This window comes from Alexandromys fortis, unplaced genomic scaffold (assembly GCF_014885135.2).
Source record: "Alexandromys fortis isolate MF-2015 unplaced genomic scaffold, M_Fortis_MF-2015_v1.1 scaffold_7, whole genome shotgun sequence".
NCBI classification, from domain to species: Eukaryota; Metazoa; Chordata; class Mammalia; order Rodentia; family Cricetidae; genus Alexandromys; species Alexandromys fortis.
Genome location: NW_026067920.1, coordinates 11136133 through 11154877, shown reverse-complemented (window position 1 = coordinate 11154877; position 18745 = coordinate 11136133).

Sequence of the window (18745 nt, the reverse complement as noted above, 5' to 3'; positions counted from 1 at the left end):
TGATGGATGCACAAGGGGTTCTCTTGTTCCCTTTCTTCCACGTGGCCACATGTTGTCCCCTTTACAATAGCCACTCTTCAATTTGCCTTTCGAGCTGAAGACACAGCAGTCCCCCATCAGGTCCCTGTAGCTTCCCTGGGGCCTTTGTAGGACTCCTTTGATGTGCTTTCTCATTTGTTTGAGTACCACAACGAGAGTCTTGCAGCCTTCAATTGAAGGGCCAGCTGGGTGGCCTTGCTCTTTTATGCAGAAGTGTTGAGAAAGACCTGTCAAACCCTGGGGATAATCAGCCTTTATTTCTTCTCATTAAGAGAGATTGTCACTCAGCACAGATGTGGCCCAGGGGACAGCTGCTTCTCCAACCCCCTGCGTTATGGTTACCTGGTAGGTTTGGAATCCAATTTCCATCTTCACATTCCTTGCTTGAAATGGAACTATTGTTGCTTCACAAGCCAGGCTTGTGTATTTTCTTCAAGGAATAGAACTATAACCCAAACATCAAATGATATGGTTTGGAAGCTTGAGGATAACCAAATAATCCTTAGTGGGAGGAGGAGCTAGAATAATAAAGACAGGCTCTTGATCCTTCCATGGCCAAAGGAAGCCACAGAGACATCTTTTTTAACTGTTTATTTGCAGATCATTGTAGATCCACAGGACTTTGCAAAGATAGTCCAGAGAAGTCCTAAGAATGAATCACCCAGTTTCCCACAATCTTCTCCAAACTGGGAACAGCGTAAAAAGCAGAAGTAGGTACTGGTCAGCGTGTGTGTAGCTCTATCGTGTTAGCATGTCTGAGGTTTCGAGGACATTGCAATCTATGTACGGGTCACTTCACAGCACAAGTATCTCTTTCCATTACCTCTTTGGGGATAGGTCCCTTTCTCCTCAAAATCCTAGAAACCACCAATTTGTTTCCTAGCTATTATAGCCAAAGGCAAAGAAAAGCGATACTCAATGTAGCCAAAGATGTAAAGACATACTTCACCAACCTCGCCAATGACAACATACAGATGGCAAGCACCTAAAAAGATCTGAGTGTGCTTTAACCCCTGCACTCGGGAGGCAGGGGCAGGCGCATCTCTGTGGGTTCAAGATCAGCCTGGTCTACAAGAGCTAGTGCCAGGACAGCCTCCAAAGCTACAGAGAAACCCTGCCTTGGAAAAAGAGAGAGATCAGAGTGGCATTGGTCAGAAGATATGCAAGTTTCATCTCTCAGGATGGCTGCAGTCAACACCGCGATGACACCAGGTGACTTGCGTGATGCTGCTTGGAATGAGAAACAGTGCCGTCAATCTGCGATTGATTTTCACCGTTTGGCACTTCTAGTTTTCATTCTGTAATACAGATTTCTCCAAACCCAACAATCCATCTCTACCTATAAGCCAGGCCACCTCCAGACTCAAGGAGATATACAAAATGATGCTTCCCATAGATGGTGTCATCTTGATGAATCTGGAACAGGCCTGGACACTGGACTCATAGCTGATACTGTGGGAATCCTGGAGTTCAGCCAGAGCTGAGCCTCACGGATCACTTGAGAAGCTTTCTGGAGAGGCAGTAGCAGCGTTCCCTGAACACACCATGTGTTTCCTGGGCTCTATGGCTAACCCAAATGTTTCATGGGGTCACCATATACCATGCCTTGAGCATGGGCATTCCTGCTCATGCTGTCCTGATACACAGAAGTCTCAGTCCTCTTCCGCCTCTGTCCAAATAGTCCCGTGTCCCCAAGAGCACCATCTCTACTGTCCCAGAGTCCTGAGCCTCATTCTATCATTCCACGCAACACTGTGAATTTCAGCTTCCTGTGGAAACCTCCCTGATGACTGACCTCTCTCCAAACTCTGGTCCCCAGAAAGTACTTTACAAGGTAAGTCCTTAGCAAGCCTGCTTAAAGCATGGTTTATTCAGCTGCCTTTTGCAACTGCTGAAGAACGGAGCCAGGCAGCCTCGATTCCTGGCCGATGTGACAGGTGGATTTCCGTCTTCATGAGATAAGCAGAGTGCTCCTGGGAAGAACACTCAGCACTACCATAGTTTTTTTTTTTTTATTTTACTTATTTATTTTTTTTTATTTTATTGAGAATAAGAAAAAAAAGTTTCCGCCTCCTCCCAGCCTCCCATTTCCCCCTTTTTTTTTAAATATTTATTTATTTATTTATTCATTTATTTATTATGTATACAATATTCTGTCTGTTTGTATGCCTGAAGGCCAGAAGAGGGCATCAGACCCCATTACAGATGGTTGTGAGCCACCATGTGGTTGCTGGGAATTGAACTCAGGACCTTTGGAAGAGCAGGCAATGCTCTTAACCTCTGAGCCATCTCTCCAGCCCACTACCATAGTTTTTAAACTCAATCCCTGCTCAGCTCTACCACCACTACCCATATGTTGAAGTCAGAACTTTCTGGAGGCTTGAGACAGCCTTCCGCTTGAATGTTGCCTTGAGGAAATGTCAAAATTAGACTAAGAATAAAAAGAACACCAAAAAAAAAAGGGAAGCCAGTAGCTTGAAGTTCAAAGCCAGCTGATACTCACTGCAGGTGGAAGTTCAAGGGCAACAAAGTGAAGGTTCCATCTGGGAAGACAGCTTGGTGCCCATCTGAGATATACCTGCCACTCCAGAGTTCATCTTACTTAGCACATTGAGACCTGTATTGTTTTAATGAATTAAGTACATGCACCCAATCCATGCCCAGAGGGGAAGAAGAGGAAGAAACAGTAAGAATGCTATTGGCGTAAGCACGTTAAAGCTGAAGTTTTTAGGGATAGGAAATAAGAAATAGCATGTGTCCTGGTTAGCTTTTGTTATCCACTTGACACAGTCTAGAATCATCTGAGAAGAAGAAACCTAGCTGAAGAATTACCTAGATCATATTGACCTGTATCCATTTCTGTGGGGCATTTTGCTGGTTGTTAAATGATGTAGGAGGGCCCAGTTCAATGTGGGTTCCACTGTCCCTCAGCAGGCAGACCTGAGCTGTACAAGAAAAAATAGCTAAGCATAACCCAAAAGGCACGCCAGTAAAAGGCATTCTTCCACAGCTTCTGCCTCCAGGTTGCTGCCCAGATTTCCCTCAGTCATGGACTGTAACCAGGGAAGAAACATGGAAAGGAAAGGAAACCGTTTCCTCCCCGCAAATTGCTATCGGTCAAGGTATTTGCCACAGCAATGGAAAGGAAACTAGAATCTTATTCAATATAAGGGGCCACAAACTTTCTCTATAAAGGACAAACGGCAAATATTTTAGATGTTTTTGTCCCAAATGTCCTCTGTTTAGAATATCCAAATCAACACTGTGGTCAAACCAAACGAGATGTAAGCTGATAAGTACAGCCTTGGAAGAAAAAACGAGGCGACAGAGTAGGGGAGCATTTTCTGGGAAGCCCTACACAGTCAGCTCATTGTACGTTTATTATAACGCTATCTTTTCAGAGGAAGGAAATGGCTAACGCAGATGCGGTCCCAGAAGCATTTTGAGGCAGCTAGACAGAACTCAAGGTGAGTGAAATAAAGCTCTCAATCACAGGAAGTCAGCTGAGTCCTGTTGTCTGGCGTCATCAAGGGGCTGTGTGGTGTCCACCTGCTTCAAATACGCCTCCACACCTCTTCCGCAGTATTGAGAGTATGTGAATGCAACTCCGTGTGCCGTCTTGGTACAAGAAACAGCCATTGTCTTTGCCTCTCCAGCAGTCTTGTCTTCGCATATAGGAGCAAGTACCCCACCCCGCCACAGTCCCTGTGTTTCTTTTGAAGTGATTTTCTACGCACAGCTACCTTCAGTAGGCCGAGTAGGAGCAAGTTTTTGAAGAGCAAGGCAGAAACACTTGGACCTCTGCAGCCGGTTGTGAAGACAAGCCTACTGTGTGCTATTTTGGAAGATGTTTTGGGCTGTGCCCTTACTTGAGAACTGGCTTTTCCTCTGCTTGAGTTAGGAACCCACCAATTCCTGTGGTTACTCTGTGAGTCCTCCCCAACACTCCCAAGAGGAGTCATCATTCTGGCTGAATTTTTAGCTCATCTTCTCCAAAACTCAATTCCTGAACCCTATTGTGCAAGATCTCATGACACGACTATGTGGAGAGATGGTCTTTATGGAAGGCATGAAGGTAAAATGAGGTCAATGGTGTGGGTCCTACTCTAGTGTTCTTACAGGAAGTAAACGTGACATGGCTAGAGAGGACGATGACCCTGTGAGAACAGAGGAAGATCGCATCTACACAGCTAGGAAAGAGGTCTCAGGAGAGACCCACACGGCCCATTTCCAACCTCCAGCGCCATGAGAACAGGCCTGGTCTGTGGACCTTTGTTAGAACCGCGGGGGAACTAGACAACGCACTCACCTTTGTCCACTCTCCTGCATTACTGAAGACTAGGGTTTGAATCTCTTCCTCATCCACCTTCCCCACAGCCCTCACTACAATCCCTTGGGCTTCCAGTGCTGCCATTTCCTGGGCTGTGACTTTCCTCCAGGATGCTCTCATGAGGACAGTCTGTGTGAGGCTGTTGTTGAGGCTAAGCCATCAACAGCAATGGCTGTTATCGCTCCTCTCATTCACTACACCAGTGTGTAGTAAGCATCTGCCGTACCCTGGGAAGAAACAGATCCAGCTGACAGTCTCTGCACTTAGTGGCACTTGGTTGGTGGGCACAGCTGCATCTAATACATTCTTGAAACAGGTTTGTAAGTGTCCTCCCAGGTCCTGAACACTTGGAGTGGTGCCAACCATACCCAGCATGGCACCCAACAGTCTGCAGGGTGTTGGCAAGCCTCACAAACATAACATATTTATTTATATGGAGAGTGAAAAGAAGTCTATCGCCAGGTGTGGTGACACATGACTTTAATCCCAGCTCTTGGGAGACAGAGGCAGGAGGCTCTCCATGAGTTTGAGGTCAGCCTGCCTGGTCTATACAGTGAATTTCAGGGTAATCAGAGCTAAGGAGAGAGAGAGAGAGAGAGAGAGAGAGAGAGAGAGAGAGAGAGAGAGAGAGAGAGAGAGAGAGAACAGACAGACAGAGATAGGAAGAAGAAGGAGGAGGAGGAGAAGAAGGAAGAAGAGGAAGAAGAGGAGGAAGGGAGGAAGGGAAAGAGAGAGGAAAGGTGGGAGGGAGGAAAAGAGGGAAGGAGGAAGGAAGGAAAGAAGGGAGGTGGGAGGGAGGGAGAAAAAGAGGGAAGAAGGGAAAAAGGGAAGAAAGAAGGAGGAAGGAAAGAAGATGGAAGGCAGTATTTGTACTCTCTGAGTCCTGCGCTCCTCTGTTGTTCAGATGGACATCTGTAGCTTCCCATTACTGTGTGTGGTGACACATTCACAGCCTCTGGGACCTGGACTCTGACTCCCACAAAAATTCTACACATGCCACCCAAGTCTAATGTATCAGGTCAGAACTCGCTGGGTGGGGCCTGGGCTAAGTGGAGCACTAGCCAGCAGTCTGGTCTCATGACTTCCTGCCAGTACACTCCTAAATACCCTCTTCTTTATGAGAAGATCTCATAAGGTAACCTTGGTTATCACATCTAAGAGAGATGGGCCCCACTCCTGGTCCTTCGCTATGCTGATTTGACCCATGAAATTTTTTCTTCGTATGTGCATCCAGGTCCTGTGCTTTCACGTAGAAGTATTTTCGTCCTTTGCACGAGCTCTTGCTCTCTCAGCTCCTAACATTCTGGCTAGACTGTTAAGTATGGACGCCATTCACCTAGCAAAACAGACTTTGGCAAAAGAAAAGACACATCCCAAAGGAGGCCTCTTGAGGTAGAGGACAGGTGAGCAGGCTATGCATGAACAAAAACATCATAACAGAGACGCGGAAAGGACAGAAGAGTCTCCCATCAGCCCCGGAGAAAGAGAACAGAACCAAAATGCAGGTTCTGGCAGAAGACCGAGAGCCAGGAAGAACCAGAGAAAACAGCCACAACTCCCTTAGGAGCAATAGAACCTCCCCAAGGTGAAGGACCAGGCAGGGATTCCAAGCAGGACAAAATAAAAACCAAACACCGATCTTTGAGAGATTTTCTATCTCCTCTCCTTTGACAATAGCGTGGCAGCAGCAGACAGGCAGGAGTAGCAGCAGGTGTGACCTTCCAGCGTTAAGGCTCTCATTCAGGCTTTGAGGGCCAGGGTGCTTAACTCCATCGGTGCTGCAGCTTTTAGGCTTAGGAAGCCAGGGTGCTCAGTCCTTTGCATCATAAATCCTGCCATTGCAGCTCCTGGGCTGTGGTGCTGGGTTCCTCTTCTTTACCAGCAGTCAGGCGGTGCTGTGACTCCCTAACAAGCAGGGTTACAGCTTGCGATATCAACCGCCACAGCTGCCGCTATCCAGGACATGGCTACTTCACTGATTTTGCTGCTGCCGTGGTCTCTACGGTGCCTGCCATCAGTCACACTCTTGGGGTCCCTCCTGGGCTGCTTTGCCAGTTTTGAGGCTCAGCCTGCTGACCTTCTCTGCTGCATGTCAAGGCTAGCTGGCGGTTCCCACAGCTCTGCTCTGGCTCCTTGTGCAGGGCTATGTGCTGTGTGGTTCCCACAGCTCTGCTTCTTGTTGTGACCTTGCGGTTCTCCTAGCTCTACTGCTTCTGCAGGTCAAAGCGACCAGCCATTCCAGCGGTTCCCTACTTCTGAGCGTTGATCTTCCCACAGCTCTGTCTCCTCTGTGGATACCAAAGTGGCTGTCCACTCTACTGTTTCTGAAGCAAACTGTGCCAGCCCTGCTTACGACTGCTAGGTCACCGCCATTGCCACCATCACCGCCATGTTGCCTCTGCTCCCCCTGCTTCCCTTCTTCATGTTACCAGCTTAGCCCACTCTACTAAAAGCAAACCAAGGAAGCCTCTGGTAGGACCTAATGTTGCAACACCAGGGTAGGAGGGGCATGATGCCTGCCGGTCAACTCACCAAGTGAGCACAATAGCCTGGTTACACAGCCAGAGGAGATGCACCAATAGCAACCAGCTTTGCACACGAACGAAGGCTTGTATGTGCGCCACTCACGCACGGCTTTGCCCCTTCGCACCGGTCACAGAGGCCCTTCTGCTAGGCTGCCAGGGAACACGCTCTCCTCCAATAAATTATTCAAAAATATATACAACTCGCATCCATAATTCAAGCCTTGGGGTGGCAGGCTGACAAATGGTTCTTATTTCCTGTGACATGCGCGTGGCTGAAGGAAGAGCTCCACAGAGGTTTGTCCGGCAGCCACCCCTGCCCAAGAACAACTTGAAAGCTGTCCTGAAAGTTTAGAGAAGAGAAGAAGGTCACCCAGGATCTCTCCACCGCATGCCACCAAGGAAATAAACTTTACCCCGTCCCCGCAGACTTTCTCCAAGGCAAACCAACACGATTGGCCCTGTGGGTATTTTTCTGTAAAGTAGCTGTCATACAGTGGCTATTTTTAGTCAAGCCATAACCTTTCATTAGGCAGAATTTCCATACTTATTTATTTCCCTTTGTGCCACTGATAAAATGCTGCTGAATTTTTACTGCTGTCCTGTTAACCGAGAAAACAAAATGGCTATCCCTGTCCCCAGGGTACTCATTGCCACATTCCCAGAGCCTCTGATGTTTGCATCAACCTTCATATCTATTTCCCTGCCATCAAGGCAATTGGTGTTTACACTGTATTGAGAAGCAGACATTGCTGGACTCTGCCATGGCGGTCTCCAGGCAACAAAGCAGCTAGCACAGGCCACTCGCCCCACCCAGACCCAGCCCTGTGTGTAAATAGTAACTTTTGCCCAAATTAAAAGCTTGCTTGCTCAAGGCCTCCCTCTTTTCCAGGAGGTGCCGAGTGAGAAGTGAGTGACTGAGCCATTGGCACTGTCCCAGCATCAGCTATGGAAGGGGACGATAGTTAGGAAGGGACATTTACCCTCAGGGCTCAGATGAGATGGCCCAAAGGAAGATGGTGGTGCGCGCTTGTTCACAGAGGCACTGAAAGCTTCATTAATATAGAGGTTTATTTGTTGTGTTTATTAAGATAAGGCCTCTCTATAGTCCTGGCTATCCTGGAGTTAGCTATATAGACCAAGCTTGCCTGGAACTCATAAAGATCCTCTAACTTCTGCCTCCCAAATGTTGGGATTAAAAATGTGTACCCCTATACCCTGCTTGGTTTAGCATCTTAGGGGAGTCTATTTTGATTTGCTACTCAGCTCTGACTGGCCTTGAGTCTGCGGTGATCCTCTGACCTCTGTCTCCCAGGCTGCCACACCCCCACCAAACACCCCCCCATCCTTGCACGCCAGCATTCTACGACTGAACAATCTCCCCAGTCCCCAGCAATGCATTTTTAAGCCCTTATGAAAATCTCCTGAATCATAATTATTTTTTAACATGCAGGACTCCCATACACACTCCCTGGGCTACAGGAGTTGTTCCTGTCTCCAAGTCATTTGGGGCCAGTCTGGTGATAAGGAATCAGTACACTCCCTGCACACCTTGGATAACTCCTCTGTGAACATCAGCACCCTGATTCCTGTTTCCCTTTCCTGATCTCCACCTCAGGCTTCTCTGGAGTTCCTTGCTTCTGGCAGGTGTGGCAGGGTCCCCAGAAGGCATTATGTCCTAAAGGGACCGTAAACTACGGAGTCAATAGGAACTCCCCAGCTGACCAGGCTGCAGCGGAAGAAGATACAGAATGGAAACTGTGGGAAGGCAGCAGAGGCTCAGAGAGGACATAATGGAGCCCGGGGAGACACCATCATGGGGAGGGGCAACACCATCGCAAACTTAATTGCTATGACACTTCTGGCCCAAGCTGAGCAAGGACTGTCTTTGGATGTGGGAAGGGACCTTGAGCAACTGACTAGCCTCTCTGCTCCCAATTTTCGCATCCCTGGCAAATACCTGGGATTAGGAACTGAAGGCCAAGGCTACACTGATGATAGCAGGCCCAGCTAAGCCAAAACACCAGCCAGAGCCAAGTGCCCCATGAACAGATACAGCAAAGAAGTTGACATGCAGGCTTCTGCAGGAGCCCTTCTAAAGAATGCAACCCTCCAGACATGACGGTGGCTGGGTGGAGACTACTCTAATCAAGGGGCTCTCAGGTCCAGCTAGATAATGAATGACCTGGGCTTTTCTCTTCACCCCCAGGCCCCTTTACCACCCCACCTGCCATGTTCTCCACTCTGACTCCTGAACCTCCCCTTCCCCATGGACTTACAAATGACTCAGGACAGGTAGCGGAGGGAAAGAGGACTGGCCTCAACCACTTGGCCCTGCACTGAAGTTCCTCCTCTAGCTGTGCAGTCACAGGTAAGTCGCTCAACTCCCCTGAGGCTGTGTGCTTCCCTGCACAGTGACTCACAGTGTATTCGAAAGAAACCTAAATTGCAAGTTCGAGCACAAAAGAAAGGTCTTTTCATGGGACTTGGAGGCTGTGAACGTCCCATCTACAGATTTCCCATAAGCTACAAACTGGATATCAAAGACAACCTGGGTGGAAGTCCCTCCTTCCAATAGACCAAAGAGGAGTGCACTGTCCCCAGACACATTCAGGGGACCTTCCTCCAAGCCAAGGCTTGTGTATGGCCCTGGCGATATTACAGTTTTCTAAGACCACTAACCCCCTGCAGGTGGGGGAGGAACAGAAAAGAAAAACCACTGGACCAGCAGGAAATGAAGGCTGCAATAGTGTACAACTCCCACTCCCAAGACCTGGCTGAACGGGAGAAGAGCCAAACACTTGCCGGGCGCTCCCTAGAATTCCCTGCAGCTCATAAGCTGGATTGAGTGGGATGGGACTGGGGTTGGAAACAAAGCCCAGCTAGCCAGAGATAAGGCAGCCTGGAAAAGTTGATGAGGACAAGAGTTTAGCAACTTAACCCCCGAAGCACTTGCTCTCCTCTGTTTAGATCCCAAACAGAGAAGTCATGGAAATTTGATATGATTTCCTTTTCAACCTTCCAGAAGAGTGCTTTTGACAGTTTGTAAAGCAGTAAAGAACAGAAAAGGAGCCAAAAGAAAGAGCATCTGCTGTGCAACGTTTCAACAAAGAGAGCTTCCAGCAACTCCCTGCCCTCTGACCGATGGAGCACAGCCTCACGCGACAGGCTCACAAAGCTGGGAGTTTTGAAGACTGACATAGCTGTTGATGGCCACACCATCCTGTGCAGTAAGCGTCATCAGGTGCCTTTGGGGAAGGAGACAGTGATGAGTGAATGGCTGTGGAACCTAGAGTTTCAGAATCCAGGCTCGATCCAAGGGCCTGTGGTGGCCTCTCTGGAAGGAGACAGGAAGGGGCTTCATTCCCACTGGACAGTCCCCTAGACTACATACAGATGGATATGGACCTCTTCCATTTCAGCAAAGGCATTTCTTCTTGCTGCTAGTCCTCGCTGTGACAAGGGTCTGAAAGCCAGATCCCAGTGGCTCGTTTTCATCCTGCCGATTCCCTTCCTCTGAGCACCCAGCTAAGGCAGGGCTTCTAACTTACCTGTGTGGAAAGAGCACATTTCCTCTAAGCCTTTAGTCGATCACAAATCAGCAGCCTTGCAAAAACATAATAAAATAAGCTAGAGGAATTAGATGAATAAGAAACTAAACCATACAAAATATAAATTAAAAAATATTAGGTGAACTTCCTCCATTTTTAGGTAATTGTAAATTTGTTGATATTGTGGGAAACAACACAGAAGATCTCCATAATAAGAACTGGCAAACCCCTCACATCGGTGGAGATCTCACAGTGACACAGGCAAAACACAGAAATTCCAACCCCAGGTATCTGGGGATCCTCGGTTCTGGTCCTTAAGCCCTGGAAACCACTAAGCTGCTCTTCATTTCTGAAATTCTCTTTGCAGAAGCATTGCCTGCTAACTTCAGGAAATGGCAAGGAAAAAAAAAGTAAGACATTCAAACTAGAAAGTTCATTGGTCATTTTTTGTTGTGACAAATGCCCCTTCACACACACACACACACTTAACGTAGGTGTCTTAGTCACTGTTCTATTTTTGTGAAGAGACACCACGGCCAAGGCAACTCTTACCAAAAACTTAATTGGGGGCTTGCTTACAGTTTCAGAGGTTAGTCCATTATCATTACGGTGGGGAACATGGTGGCACACACGGCACTGGACACTGGAACAGTAGCTGGGAGCTTCACAACCTGATCTGCAGGCAGAGAGAGACACTGGGCCTGGCATGGACTTTTAAAACCTCACAGCCTACCCCCGGTGACACACTGCCTCCAACAAGGACACACCTACTCAAACACAGCCCCACCTTTGAATTCTCCTGATGCTCAAACACTTCCGCTCCCTAGTAACTAAGCATTCAAATATATGCACCTATGGGAACTCTTCATTTTCAAACCACCACAGAAGGAAGGATTTATTACAACTCAGTTTTAGAGATTTCAGCATGGTCAACTCTGTGACTTTGGGGAGATAGAAATTATGGTAGAAGGCTGACTCACAGCGGGTAAGAAGCAGACAGGAAGAGAAGAAGGGAACAGGGACAAGATAGACCTTTCTTAGGCTTGTCTACAGTCCAATCTGATGGAGACATTCTTTATTGAGGGTCCCTTTCTCCAGATGACTCCAGCTTGTGTCAAGTTAACAACAACAACAAAAAACCTAACCAGCCCAATATTTAAGTTCATGATTTATTATAATTTTGATGTGGGGTATGTCATGGTTTTGATCTGGCTTATTTGTGATCCCCAAAGCTCATTCCTGGGGTAGCAGTATTGAGATTATGCAACCTTCAAGAGATGGGACCTTCCCTTTTATCTCATCATTTCTAAATTATATCCCCCTTTCTTCCTTTAGAAAGAGGTCTTTGAATTTAACTCCTTTATTTAGTTTTTCCCTGACCAATCACCCCTTAAATGATGACACATATCCATAGAATGTGGGCGTTGTTTTCTCTAGACTGCTTCCTATTGTCTGGGGGCACTGACATTTTGGGGGGACCCTGAGAAAATTCAGGTTTCTGGTAAAGTCCTGACTGGAGTATTCTATGAGGCTGGATCACCTTCGCCTGCAGCCTTGAAGCTGTTCTGGACGCAGAATTCTGAGGAGACTGTGACAAAGGCTGGATCACCTGGGCCATCTATTTTCATTTTCAATAAATTCTGGTCCCCTTATACATAAATTTTAAAGGGAGCACACATATCTGTATTAATACAAGTATAGACTGTGTATTGTACACAAGTAAGTCAAAGATGATTTTTTGTTTTGTATTTGAGCAGGTAAAATATACATCACAACATCACATGCCATGTCGTGTTTCCATGTTCGTTTCTTTATGTCAGTAGTCAAGGTTTTCAGGTGGTCTCCCTCAGTCAAACCTGATCCATTTCAACCTGAAATGAATGCACAGCCTCTCGTCTCCTGGGTGGTGTGTGGTGTGTGTGTGTGTGTGTGTGTGTGTGTGTGTGTGTGTGTGCAATAACTTCTTCCTAAAAGTAACTTATCTTTTTTTTTTTCTAAGGCAGGATTATTCTCTTTAGGCCTTGCTCTTCTGGAACTCACTTTGTAGCCCAGGTTGGCCTTGAACTCAGAGATTTGCCTTTCTTTCTCTGCCTCCTAAGTGCTGGGATTAAAGGCACGCACCACCACCACCCAGAAAATTCACTTTTTTTTTATTTTATGTGTATGAATGTTTAATCTGCATGCATGTCAATACATTACACCATGCAATGCCTGTGGAGGTCAGAAGAGAGCGTTAGGTCTCTATGACTCCTGTAGAACTGGAGTCATAGAGAATTTTGATTTTCAATGCAGATGCTGGGAATTGAACCTGGATCCTTTGAAAGGCCAACCACTGCTCTTAACCACTGAGCCATCTCTCCAGCCTGTAAGATACCTTTTGACTACCATTTTAAAGTCAAGACATTTTTTAAATATATATAGTTTAATCCAGCTGTGTCCTAGCAGCTGTCATTTCTTTATTAGAAATCAGAAAATCTAACGGCAACACAATAACATAAAAAATCCAGACTCTCTGTGTATTTTCCATCTTTACATAGTTTATTATATTTTTTACTCTATACCTTTTAAAGGTCTTTATTTTTTTAAACTAATTTTTAATCTTTGACTGTCTCTACCCTTTCTCTTTTCTCTCCCAAGCCTATGTATATTTTTAAACACACTGTTACCTGTTTGGGTTTTATTTTTTTTTTGTCTAGATCTGTCTTTACTAAGCATCTGTACTGTTTTGTTGATCATGTAAGACGAAACTTAAACAGCTATATTAGTCACCCGCATGGTTCAGTGTAGTGCATGGCATTGGTGGCTCCTCCTCCCCTTAGCTCCCTGAGAACTTAGCTTCACAATAGAGGTGTTGGCAGGAGCCACGTTTACCACCCCAGCTCTGGGAAGTTGTTGGGTTCACGATGCCACCAAGTAGTGCACAGCCTGCTACTCATAAACCCCATTTAAGTGTTTACTAGCATTGGTGTGGTGGTGGTGGTGGGGGTCTCTTAAAAGAGCTGCGCTTGCTAGCAGCTAGCACAGAGCCAAGGAAGCCGTCTCCTAAAGGAGTCATGCCTCTGTTTGCTGTTAGAAAAACCATTTATCAGAAAGCCACATTTGGCTCTATATTTGTGTGCTTAGAATCTTTTATTTTTTAAACTTTGTTAGATCTTATGTGAAAATTCCAGCCCCACGTTGTGTGCCATACATAGGCAGAGTTTCTCTGTCTCAGCAGCTGCTCCCAAATAATTATTCAGAGATTTATTATTATTTATAAATGCTCAGCTAATAGCTCAGGATTGCTGCCAGCTAACTTTTACATTTTAAACTAACTTATATAATCCACTCTCTGCCATGTGGCTGTACCTTCTTTCAACATGGCACGTTCATCTTGCTTTGCTCTGCATCTCTGGCAACTCCTGAGACTCTGCCCTTCTTCTTCCCAGCATTCTTTCTGCCCCTAAAATTCTGCCTAGCTATTAAACAATCAGTTTTTTATTAACAATGAGAGCGACACATTTTCACAGTGCACAGAGGATTACTTCACAGCATACACAGTGGCTCTCAACCATCTGAAACTCCAGTGTCTGGGCCTCTGGTATCCTCTTTCTATCCTTCCTGAGTACTACATGTGCCTAGTACCCATGCATGCATGCAGACAAAACACTTGTACAGTTAAAATAAATAATTTTTAAGTGTCCAGCCAGTAGACGAAGGGCAAATTTGGGGAAGTATCTAGAAAGCAAGTATGTGAAGGTGCATAGGACCACTGTCTTAGAGACCACAGGGAGCCCCTGAAGCCCTAAACCCCAGCATGCAGCAAGACTTTAGTAGTCACGTGTGGGGAAACAGCCTGCCAAGCAAACATGTTACAAGCATATGTGTGCCATCTGACTTTCGGATCCTATCATAAAAACAAAACAAATGAGTTCAAGTTAATGAAGTGACTTCCTCTCTTCCCTCCTCCCTGAAGTGTTCACAGAAGGATGAAGACATTGGAAAGCTGCCCCTGAGCTTACACACCAGTATCTGCTACCCCACCCCCAAAGACAGTGGGTGCCTGGAAAGGGGGGTGCTTAGCCAGCTGAAGTAGCTCAGAAGACAAATCTAAAACCCTAAAGAAATCTACTTTCCAGCAGACCCGTGAGACCCCGGATGTTGGACCAACAAATCTCCTTATTCTCCCTTATGTAAGACACATGCAGTTTCTTCACATCCTCTGAACAAACTACACACAGCTCTGAACCCTTCTTCTAGGCTAGAGGGAAGCTCAGTGCTGTGGTTCTGGGGTCTTCCTGCATCCTAGTACTTTGCTAAGGCCCTGGAATTTTTCCAAACTTTGATGATAACGAATGTATACAAAAAATGAAAAAAAAATCATAAATTACCATGAAGAGGACACACCCACCTGTCTCCCAGGTCTAGAAAGAAAGCATCAACAGCTACCCAGGAGCACCCCATGGCCCTCTCCAGTGTCCGATGTGCCCAGTCCCCACACACGACTACTGTCCTGACCCCTGGCTCGTCCCAGTTAGACAGGACCTACTTTGGTGCAGTGACTCAGTGGGCACCCTCCGTGGCCCACTGCCCTGACAACAGGACGCCATCCCAAGAAATGAGTCTCCAACACCTTTTTAAACACCAAAGTGATACAGGAGACCACACAGTTTCCTCCCGCAGATCTGGGATTCAGGACTAGAGCCGCACCCCAACATCTGGGGAGTTGTGCTTCTCCTTGGAAGGGCAAATCCCCTCCCGGTCTTGGAGTCCTCACCCTCCAACAGCCGGAGGCTGGGGCGGGAATCCTGTGGGAACCTCCAGGGTCCTGCAATTTTACCCTCCTATAATTTCCAGAGCCTGTGTCTATTTTGGGCTCTGCTACTCAGAACGTGGACATGCAAGTGCTGTTTCAGAGTCTGCAGACATGGTGGGCCACGGGCCTGGCTAGCCACTCAGAGTGAGTATGTGGGCTTTTTTTTTATTTTTATTTTTTTTAAATCTTTATTATTTTGGGAGGGGGATGGGTGCTAGAGTGCTAGAGATGGAACCCAGACCTTGTGTATGTCAGGAAAGAGTTCTACTACACAGAACTAAACTACACCCTCAGCCCTTGCGTTCATCTTTTTATTTATTTATTTATTTATTTATTTATTTATTTATTTATTTATTTATTTTTCTGAGGCAGGCTTTCTCTGTAGCTTTAGAGCCTGTTCTGGAACTAGCTCTTGTAGACCAGGCTGACCTTGAACTCACAGAGATCTGCCTGCCTCTGCCTCTGAGTGCTGGGATTAAATGCCACTACCGCCCAGTTTTGGCTTATTTTTAATTATTTATTTTTATGTGTATTGATATTTTGCCTGAATGTGTGTCTGTGTGAGGGTGTCAGAGCCCCTGAAACTGGAGTTACAGACAGTTGTGAGCTGCCGTATGAGTGCTGGGAATTGAACCAGGCTCCTCTGGAAGAACATTAAGAGCTCTTAACCCCTGAGCCATGTCTCCAATCCCAAGCTTGTTTTCAAATAAATAACAGAATTAATTTTTAAAATCCTACGCCTTCCCGTTCATTTTAATTGTTGTTTCACTAAAAGTAAAAATACTTTTCACAGTTTGTAACCAAGGGAGAATTCCCTGCATTAAGGAATGCAGCTGGAAGGCAAGAAAAGGCAGTGACCTTCCTCTCCCCAAACTGGGATGTTAGAATACTCTAATATACTCCCTTTCCTGTAATTGATTCAACCCAATGATTGGATTTCAGAAACTTCAAATGCTACTCATTAATTACAATTCTTATTGTAAGCTGATGGGCTTTTAAGTATAATTCCCCTGAAATATAACAAACCCATCTTAGGACACACAGAAGACAATCTGCAGCCTGATGGTGACTCGGACTCCATCCTGGAGAGCCCTGGCAGGGCCAGTTCCCATGCTCTGTGCCAGACTCCTAAGGTTCAGGAGCCAGGGGCTCTCATGTAGGAGAGGGTGAGACCTGACCCTCTGCTGTATCTCGTAGAGCAGCTAAGACTCTGAACCACACTATCTGGGCAGCTCTCATCTTGGTAACTCTGGGCTCCTCGCTGTCAGTGAAACTCCGGAGCATGAGAGACCTGATCGGAAAACTGGGGCAGAGAAGGCGCGGGCACACTCAGAGAGAGGAGATGGGGGACGGAGACACGGGGGCAGGACAGGCATGGTGAAGGGGTGACCCCTGTGGGGTCAAGTTCAGAGCACCTGGTGTGTAGAAGAGACAGTCTATGGGATGAGAACCAGAAAGGTAGAAATAAGGCAGGTGATCTGAGACAATGAGTCATTTTCCATGGCTCTCACCTGCTTGCTCTGTTTAGCTGATTCAGTTCGGCTCGGAGCTGGCTCAGCGATTAGATCAAATCACAGACACAAAGGCCTCTGACTCCCAAGGTGGTTCTTTTATGCCTTTGAGTTCACTGGGAACTGTACAGGAAAAAGTAATCATATTTTAATTCTCAATTTTATGATCTTTAAGCTTGACAAAAGCCAACGGGCAGGAAGGAAAAACGCCGAGAGGAGAATGAATGAGAATGTATGCCTGTGAAGAAATGTAATCACTTTAGAAAAGACTGTGGTCAGGGCTGCCTGTGTGTGTGTGTCTGTCTGTCTGTCTCTCTGTCTGTCTATATCTGTGTGTATCTGTGTGTGTGTGTATCTGTCTGTATCTGTGTGCGTCTGTGTGTGTGTGTGTGTGTCTGCCTGTCTGTATCTCTGTGTGTCTATGCGTATCTGGGTCTGTGTGTGTGTGTGTGTGTGTGTGCATGTATATGTGTGTGTGTCTGTATCTGTGTGTGTGTGCCTATGTGTCTGTCTGTATCTGTGTGTGTCTCTGTGTGTGTCTGTGTGCCTGTCTATATCTGTGTTTATGTGTGTGTGTGTCTGTCTGTCTGTCTGTATCTCTGTGTGTCTGAGTCTGTGTGTGTGTGTCCAGTGCCCAGTCACCCCTCCATGGCCTCGATCCTGGGTCTCTTGAGACTAGGACATACTATGTAGCCCAGGCTGGTTTTGAACTCACATCCCCCCTTCCCAGAGCAAGGATTACACTTGGTGAAAGTGCATTTTTACTCACTTTGTACACCAGCAAATAAGTCTCAGGGGTGTTGGATGATGCCATCAGAGCCAGAGAAGTAAGTATTTGTGTTGGATTATAGATCTGGCATTCTGGCAGCAAAGCCCCCACACTCTGCTACAGTCTTGGCAGAAACATCCTCCTCCTGGCCCATGTTTCCCTTCCCTCCATGCTGGGGATCAGCTCAGAGCTGTGCTCATGCCAGGCCAGTACCCCTGATGCCCCTTGCAGTGCGCTTTGAAGCCCTCCGGCCTCTGAACCAAGCTACCTGGACAGCGGCACCAAGCACATGACCCTGTGTCTTAAAATTAAAATTTAGCTGGGTGTGATGATGCAGGCCTACCTGGGATCTCAGCTACTGAGGCAGTAAGATCGTGAGTTCTAGACTAGCCTGGGGGACTTAGGAAGCTCTCGTTTCAGAGGACGGATGTGGGAGTGCTCCCGGAAGCGCAGTACTGAGTGCTTGCCTCAGCCCTGAGTTTGCTATTCCCAAAACTGCCGGAAAAGAGGAAAACCCTCAGTGTTCTTCCTGAACCTTTGCTTCAGAGACTGTCCTGCCCCCCAGGCTGGAGGGACAGCATGGGCTCCACGATTGGGATCTGTCCCACACGCGTGTGGAATATTTCAGATGACTCATTGTTTATTTTAGAGATGTTTGTGAATTGGGCATTTAGGCCATAATTCATATGGGTTTATTTTGAGGTTTTCTGTTGAAATGGGTGGATAATAACTAGAGTGACCCTGAGAAAAGTTGTAAACACTTGGATGTGATTTCCTGTGGCCCGCGGTCTTTACAGACATTTCAAGGGGGGCTGGTAAAAGGGACAGAGGTCTTTCTCGGAACACAAGGCACGGTGACACTGGCTGTTCTGTCCTCTGTGGGAAGGGCAATTGGAGGGAAGGGGAGCATTGTGTGGCCTGACCCCACCACTCAGAGATGTTTGATCTCAGACAGGTGGCTTCCACAATCTTGGTTTCTCACCCGATAGTTGGGACCAGTTATCCATGCCTTCTCATACAAGTAAAGTTCTCCGCATGTAAAGCTGCAGTCAAAGACAATACAAATCTTGGTGTTGACCCAGCAGGGGCTTCCTAGAAACTGAGGCAAATGTTCTGCTACGGAGCTGGCCCACGCGTTGGTCACTGAACCATACAAGGACAACAGCTGGAAGAATTGCTCGCAGTGCAGGCTCTTGGAACAAGGTGAGCCATGACACCCTAACAATGT